Source organism: Orcinus orca, chromosome 14 (genome assembly GCF_937001465.1).
Source record: "Orcinus orca chromosome 14, mOrcOrc1.1, whole genome shotgun sequence".
Taxonomy (NCBI): domain Eukaryota; kingdom Metazoa; phylum Chordata; class Mammalia; order Artiodactyla; family Delphinidae; genus Orcinus; species Orcinus orca.
Window position 1 is genome coordinate 3,707,456 of NC_064572.1, and position 7,695 is coordinate 3,715,150.

Here is a 7,695-nt window from a genome sequence, read left to right on the forward strand (position 1 = left end):
TTCTGTTTAACAAAAACTAAAATCTAAAGAAAGAAGTTAAGATAGAGTACAGTACAGAGAAGCGACACCAAAGTACTGTGTCACAGGATGTACGTATTTGCACTTGGATGAGTGTCACCACTGTCCTCTCTCAGCCAAAGACAGGCACTGGGGGCTCTTCCTTCATTAACTTGATGCCTCCTGAGTGTCAAGTGTCCCTCCGCCTGTTTGCAGGTACATTGCATGTGTTGTGCCGGGTTAATAAGGGATTGTCCACACAGGGCGATCCCCACCGACTCAGCAGCAACTCAAGCACAAACGTGGACCCCAAGTGACTCATATCTGGGGCTCCTTCTCAGGCCCAACAACCCAGACACTCCCGTTTAGTTTAAAGACTAAACATAAAAATTGTTCTCATGACATCCTCCCCGAGTAAACTTGTGAGCCCATTCAGATGCATTCTGTCCCTTAGGTGACCCTCTCCCCGTCCCAAAGGGTGTGGAATAGAATCATTTCTTCATTCCCCGCCTATCCCCAGTTTTCTTAGTTTCCCAGAAGGGTCTGCTTCTTCCCAGCACAGACCAGCCCTCTCCCCAGTCTCCATAAGAGGGCTCAGGCCTCAGCCATCAGTTCAAGCAGAATGTCCCTCCTGCAGAAGCACCACAGGCGACCTGACAGGATTAGGACATGAGCAGCTGCCACTAATGCTGGGAGAAACCCGTGGAACCCCTCCCCGGCTACACCTACTGCCAAGCCTCGCTCCCCCAAGAGTCTTTATCCTGAAGCCCGACGTCTGTGCACAGCAGCTGCCTGGAAGGGAAGAGGTGCCCAGAGGGGAGCAGAGCCCTATCCTGTCCCAGCAGCTCTCACTTCTCGCTTTCACTTCCCACCATCAGTCATGGACTCTCTTTCCAGCCTTCATAGGATCCCATGCCCTCCTTCAGAGAGTCCTTCTGCTGAGTGCCCAGCCGCCATTGGGCCTCACCTGCCACAGTGGACTTCCCGTCCCCTCAGAAAACAGAGTCTGTTCTTTAAAACAATTTGAGTTCAAAAAAATTGTTAATGACATTTTATTCCAGTTTTTTCCTTCTTCTTCCATCTTGTGTCTGACTTTGCAAACCACTGGAATGTTTATAACACTCCAGGTCACTGAAAAGGGAGAATTTTTAGTTAGGGTTCAAAGAGGATCAGGGAAGGGATGGTCAGGGCTTCTGCTGGATGGTCCAGGAGACACGAGCACAGAAGTTACCCAGCACCACTGGAAACCTCAAAGACCAGGACAGTCAATGTGCCCATGAGCAATGGTGGCCGGTGCTCAGTCATTGGCAGCAGAGGGTCTACGGGTCTCAGTGGGGTTTCCTGATGCCCACACCCTGCTGATGAGGGATGATTTCTCTCCACGATGATTCTCATCCCTCATCAGTAAACCCAGCCACGTCCCCTCATCCATGAAGCCGCAAACCCTCCAAGAACAGCCCTCTGTCCACCCTATTTTCCTCTCTCAGCCAGAATGAATCTTGTCTCCTCTCCTGAGACAGGGTGTTCTGTGTCATTCTCTTCCTCTTTCCTCCTATTGCTGGGCAGGTTATCACTGTGCTGCTCTTCTATCAGAGTGTCCTCATTCTTATTTTCTAGGGCCTTGTCTTCATTCAGTGAATTTCACCTCTTCCAAATGAAAGGGATTACTTTTCAAAACAACTATTTCCAGTCTGGACTTAAATAGCTTACTTTGAAAATAGAAAAGTGGAACATCGGACCATTCTTTCTCTTTGCATTCTTGTGATAAAAACCTAATCGTTTTTGAGGCAACATAGGTACCTCTTACTAACTAAAGAGAGGGTTATATTGAAGAAAATAATAAAAGGAAAAATAGAGAAAATTATTTCATGATATCTCTCTATGTCTGTTTAAAATCCAATATACAAAAAATCAAAGGAGTCCCCACAAAGGGTAATCTACAAATGCAGCATTTTACTTTGGGAGAATAGGATCAAACGCTCTAGGAAGTTTCCAGTGTGCAGCTCTTTGTAACTCATGCATTAAGCCAACAATGCAGGCAAACATGGTAATTCAGAAATGAGTAATGACTAAAGCTTGCTCAGATACTGTCAGCAAGGCTGACTTTTTGTATCGTGTGATGTTTGACTGAGTTCCTATAATCCTAAGTGTTATGGAGCTAGACACTATCAACCTTCCATTTTTCCTGGATGTAATACTGAAACCATGTCCCTTTCTGGGTTAACAGAAAGTAGTGACTAAGAGAAATCCTTGAGCTTGTGTTACAGAGCAACAGATAAGGGAATAGCGTGTTGAAGAACTGCCTCAGCTTATTGAACTCACTTTAATTATTTTTTTCCCTGTCTTTCTTTAATTCCATACACTCCAAGCTTCACGTAACCTAGGTAATATACAACAAAACACTTTAACCACCGCTGTAGATAACGCCTCCAACTATGGGTCATTATAGTAACTGGGAGGTTTAAGTTGTTTTCCAGGAATTTCGAGTTGGTTCCTGTTCAGTGCAATCCAAAATAGATTGGTTGGGACCCACCACCCCTAAAACTGGGTCTGCTCAGGGGTCTGATGAGTGACCATTTGATGTCAGAGGCCCTAACCTTGCAATCTCAGATTATGCTGACTGCCTCCGTTTATGAACATGCATCTCATAGAAGCCTGTGATCCAGGTATACCTGGGGAGAACACTGATGACCTCACGTTTTCCCCACCGCCAATCACCTTTCCTCATGCATAAAGTCGCCCTGCTTCTTTATCCTGTAAATATCCTGAGCCCTCACCTTCGGGGAGGTGGATCTGAGATTTGTTCTATCTCCTCACTTGGCTGCTTCATGAATAAACCCTTCCCTGCTGCAAACTTGGCGTCTCAGTGTTTGGCTTGCTGTGCATCAGGCAAGTGAACCTGGTTCGGCAACAATATCTGTTTTAAAATTTCAGATTTAGGGCTTCCCTTGTGGCGCAATGGTTGAGAGTCCGCCTGCCGATGCAGGGGACGCGGACTCGTGCTCTGGTCCGGGAAGATCCCACATGCCGCGGAGCGGCTGGGCCCGTGAGCCATGGCCGCTGAGCCTGCGCGTCCGGAGCCTGTACTCCGCAACGGGAGAGGCCACAGCAGTGAGAGACCCGTGTACCGCAGAAAAATAAATAAATAAAATAAAATAAAATTCAGATTTATTGAGGTAGAATTGACATAAAATTGTAAGATATTCAAACTGCAAGATATTCAAACTGTAAGATATTCAAACTGTACTTTAGTTAAACTGTATTTATCTAAAATATGTATAAATGTGAAAAGATGTCCCCCCCCCGCCTAGTGAATTAACACATCCGTCGCCTCACATATTTATTTTTGTGTGTGTGTCAGAGAACATTTAGGTTTCAACCTCTTGAAATTTCATTTCCAAAAACAGTGTTATTGACCATAGTCACCGTGGTTTACATTAGATCCTCAGACCTTAGCCATCTTATGGTTGAATGCTTGTTCCCTTTTACCACTCCCTCCCTCTTTACCCTAACCTGGAAACCACCATTCTTTTCTCTATTTCTATGAGTTTGGCGTCTCATGGCTGTAATATCTGAGGGATGTAAGCAAATACAAAGTTGCTTTCACAAGGTCATCCCTTCAATTGTGCGTTATCTTCCATGTTATGTAAAAACACCCTCAACCAACAATGGATCAGGTCATGTCCCGAGAGCACTTACAGAGTGGAAAACATTACTTTGGGAATTGATCAAGGGATTAATCAGTTTCACAACTTAGAGCAACCTAATTTGACATCACACAAAAATGGATTTATTTATTGTTAGAAGGTTGATCTTAAACCAAACCGATACAACTGGTGTATAAACCTAGTCACCAAGGGAAATCAGATATTTACAGGTACAGATGGGATACAATTTTTCAGGATAACATGGGTGTCTTTTGAGACTGTGATCAAAAAGACTAGCCTCCAGCCATGACCCTTCTTGTATAAACAGCCAAAGCAGCCCATCACCATGGTAATAAACATTCCAAATACGGCAACTATAGATGAAAGAAAGCTCTGGTGACAAGATTTATTTTTAAGTATAGAACTACAAGAACAGTGATGCCAGAGCTGTGGTTTTATTTCGCTGTGTTTGTTTTCAGTTATGTGGCTGAGATATAATGAGAAAACTTGTATAGAATCAATCTTTAATAAATCAGGCAGGCTTGTTTAATCTTCTCATCTCTTGATCATTAGGACAAGACCACAGTGAAAATCCTGCACATGGTGAAGTATATGGAACACTTAATAATCAATTCATCACAGAAGAAAACATTTTAAAACAGGAAGCACAAATGTGCAAGATCAACAATAGTAACCAGATTTAGCTAAGGATGAGACTACCAAGGATTCACCATCAGTAAGTGGATGAGCTTTTTATTCTGATCTGTCCGGTGAGAATATGGATTCCTCCTGCAAATGTCTGGCTGTTGTGCAAGAGGTGGGCTCAACGTAGGCATATCACTCACGCTGCTAAATGGGTAGAGGTCACCAATTTCAGAGAGCTTATGGATGGAAGCAGGGACACTTCACTGCAATGAGAAGAGAGAGAGAGAGAGTATGTGTATCAATTATGTGACTTATAGGTCAACCAGGAAGAGATTTTTTATCTCCCAGAAATGGAAGCTTGAACCATCCAATTAGGAATCTCCTGATCAGCACTGGTTAGGTCATCTGCTCACAAGGCCCCTCCCATCCACTACAGGAAAGGAACCTTGCAATTAGGAACCACCTAGCTGCCTAGTGTAACTTTCTTGTCTCTGCTCCCTTCCACCCGTAAAACCTCTTGTCTTCTTTAGCTCTTGGAACTCCTTTATGTCTGCTAGACCGGATGGTGCCAGATTCAAGAATCACTGAATAAAGACAATAGGATGTTTAACATTTGCTCAGTTGAATTTTGTTTTTTAACCCTTTGAAAAATTGTCAACTGATTTGTCAAGATATAGAGCATCAAATTACATAAGTATAAATATGTGTAAGAAAAGATCTGTAAAATAGCTACATGTTAAGGGTAAATTGATCTGCTGAAGCACGTTTTCATCAATGAAGGGTCAGCAGAGGTCCTGGGAAGAAACGGAGTGTGAAATTTGGCCTCGTGGGGAATGATGACAAAGACACAGGAAGCAGAGAGAAAAGCAACCCTGTGTTGACCGCAAACGCCCAGAACAGTGTCCTGCTTGAAACAAAGAGGTTTCTATTTGGGGTTTGTTAGGACTGCAGCCCAGAAGACACACATCCAAGGAGCACTTGAACTGTGTTCCCACAGACTACAGAATGGAGAAAGTGTATAAATCCAAAATCCTGCAAGGTTACATAAATGCTTTGTCCAGAAGTAGGACTGAAGTTGCCAAGAATTAAGAGGCTTGTTAAGCAAGGATTGGTTTGGTTTCAAAATAAATATATAGTTTTGAAGGAGGGTGATTTTGAAATTCCAGGGTTGCAACTGGCAGCTGCTGGCAGACATTGTTTGGAAAATGGATAGTGGTGGCCTTGAGTTTGATACACCTCCAAAAATTCAAGTTCTCAGTGATGCAGGGATGTATGTAAAGCCACATCGACAATGGCCATTCAACTGTATATGGATGCCTGAAGCATAGTTACTCTATTCTGATTTTTAAATGGTCTTAGGCATGTCATCAACCACAAGTAAGCACTGAAACCTCCCTGTTTACAAGACAGCTAGCATGCATCTGTGTTCATCTTCGTCAGGTGTTCCCCTGGTGGATGACTGCCATTTCACTCTGGCCACAACTGGAGACAAAACTCAACAATGGAGAGAGAACAACATTGACAACGTCTGAAAGAGGGAAGGAGAGGGGAACTAGGCAGGACCAAGAGTGCAGGCCAAGATGGAGAAAAATGAAGACCCAGTGAAGCTAACTGTTGTAGGTATTCTTCCCGTGAGGTAAAGAAAATCCATCTCTGTACCCAGTCTAGTCATCAGGATGCCCTTTGTAAGTGTCTCTAATTTCACACTGGAAATATAAAATCCATAATAAGATGACACTGTAAGCCTACCATGGCCAAGACACTGTGGACTTTTACAGGCAATTTCTTATTTAATCATCAAGACAATATTATCATGTCCATTTTACACATAAGGGCACTGAGGCGTGGGTGTGTGTGTGTGTGAGGGACATGCCCTGAGTCACAGCTCCCACGAGGCAGAGCTGAGAGACACCCCAGGTCTGTCTGTAATTCTAAGATGAGTTATCAGGTGGAGCACGAGTTCAGTCAAAACTTAGGTCTTTATACAAAAAAAGTCAAAAACCAAAGTAAAAGTAAGTATTTATGTGAGATTTTTGAAGCAATGGCATTAGTTGAGGATTTCATTCACCAGGGCTGTAGTATTACTAAGTCATATGCTGTCCTGCTGCACAAGTGCTTTCCCCTTCGTGACTGGCGGGCGGCAGGCAGGCTGAGGCTGCAGCGTCCCCTGCGGGACCCTGGCCTGACGTCTGCTGTCCGAGTGCCCCTCTCCCGTCCTCTCCACTTCTCGCCTCTTCTACTGTGACTCCTTCAACCACCCCACCCCCAGGTGGTCTGTACTCCACCCCTTCTGCCTGTTGCTTCTCTTTCTTCACTTGCTTTCCTCTTGCGGTGCCATCGCTGCCTTTGGTCCCCACTCGAGACCCAGTTTTCAAATTTTCTTTCCATCTGTGCTGAAGGCTGTTCTTCTCCTGGGGTCTGGTCTTCTCTTGGCATCCTGGGCCTCTAGGGAACCAATTCTCACTAAGGGAACACAGCAGGAGGCTGTGACCTGAGATTCATTTCCCAGACCCTTCGTCATGGTGGAAATCAGAAGTAGCCATTACTAGACTTTGTTTAGCAGCAGCTCTAAACCTATTACAACAGCTTCCTACCAGGCTAAGATGAGGTCAGAAGTAATTGATTCCATCACCCCTTTGCACTCATTTGTTCATTATTCAATATTTACTGAGGACTGACCATTTTTATCACTAAGAATACCAAACCAAACAAAATCAACCAACAAACAAACACCCCTCCATCCCAAATTTTCTCTGTAAGAAACTCATCCTTTCTTGGTGTGATAGAAAGTAAAAGACCATCACAATGCAGTGGAGGTCCTTGCTTTGTGTAGGAGTCACAAGGACATTCCAGTTTTTTCCTGAAAAACAGGAAGTTTCCCCATCAGGTAGGGGATGGGGTAACCTGAAGGGCAGAGCTTGTGAAAATGAACCAGGATTCTGGCATCCTCTCCTCCTCATGCACATGCACATGCTCTGACCACACTGGTCACCGCACCATCTTAGAAACCTCTGAGCACCCTCTGTCGCAGAGAATTTTCCATTTTCTTCTGTGGCTTGATGAAACTTGCTACTACTCCAGCAATAAATGGCTCTTTCCTTCTCTGTCTTCATAGCCTTTACTCAAATGTCCCCTCCTTAGAGAAAGATTCCACACCACCCATGGAAAATATCAGTCCCGGTCTCTCTGTCCCCTTGTCCTGTTCTACCTTTTCTTGTAGCTTCTACAGCCTCCGGAGATGGGATCTTAATCCCAAGTGCGGGCTGTGGGTGAAGGGAGATGGGAAGAGAGGGTGCGGTGGCATCTTCTCCCCACAGGCTTCGCTGCAGGATGAGCTACTTTCCTTCAGAAACAATGCAGACATATCAACTCCAGGTAAATTGAAATTCAAAGTGAAAGACAAAAA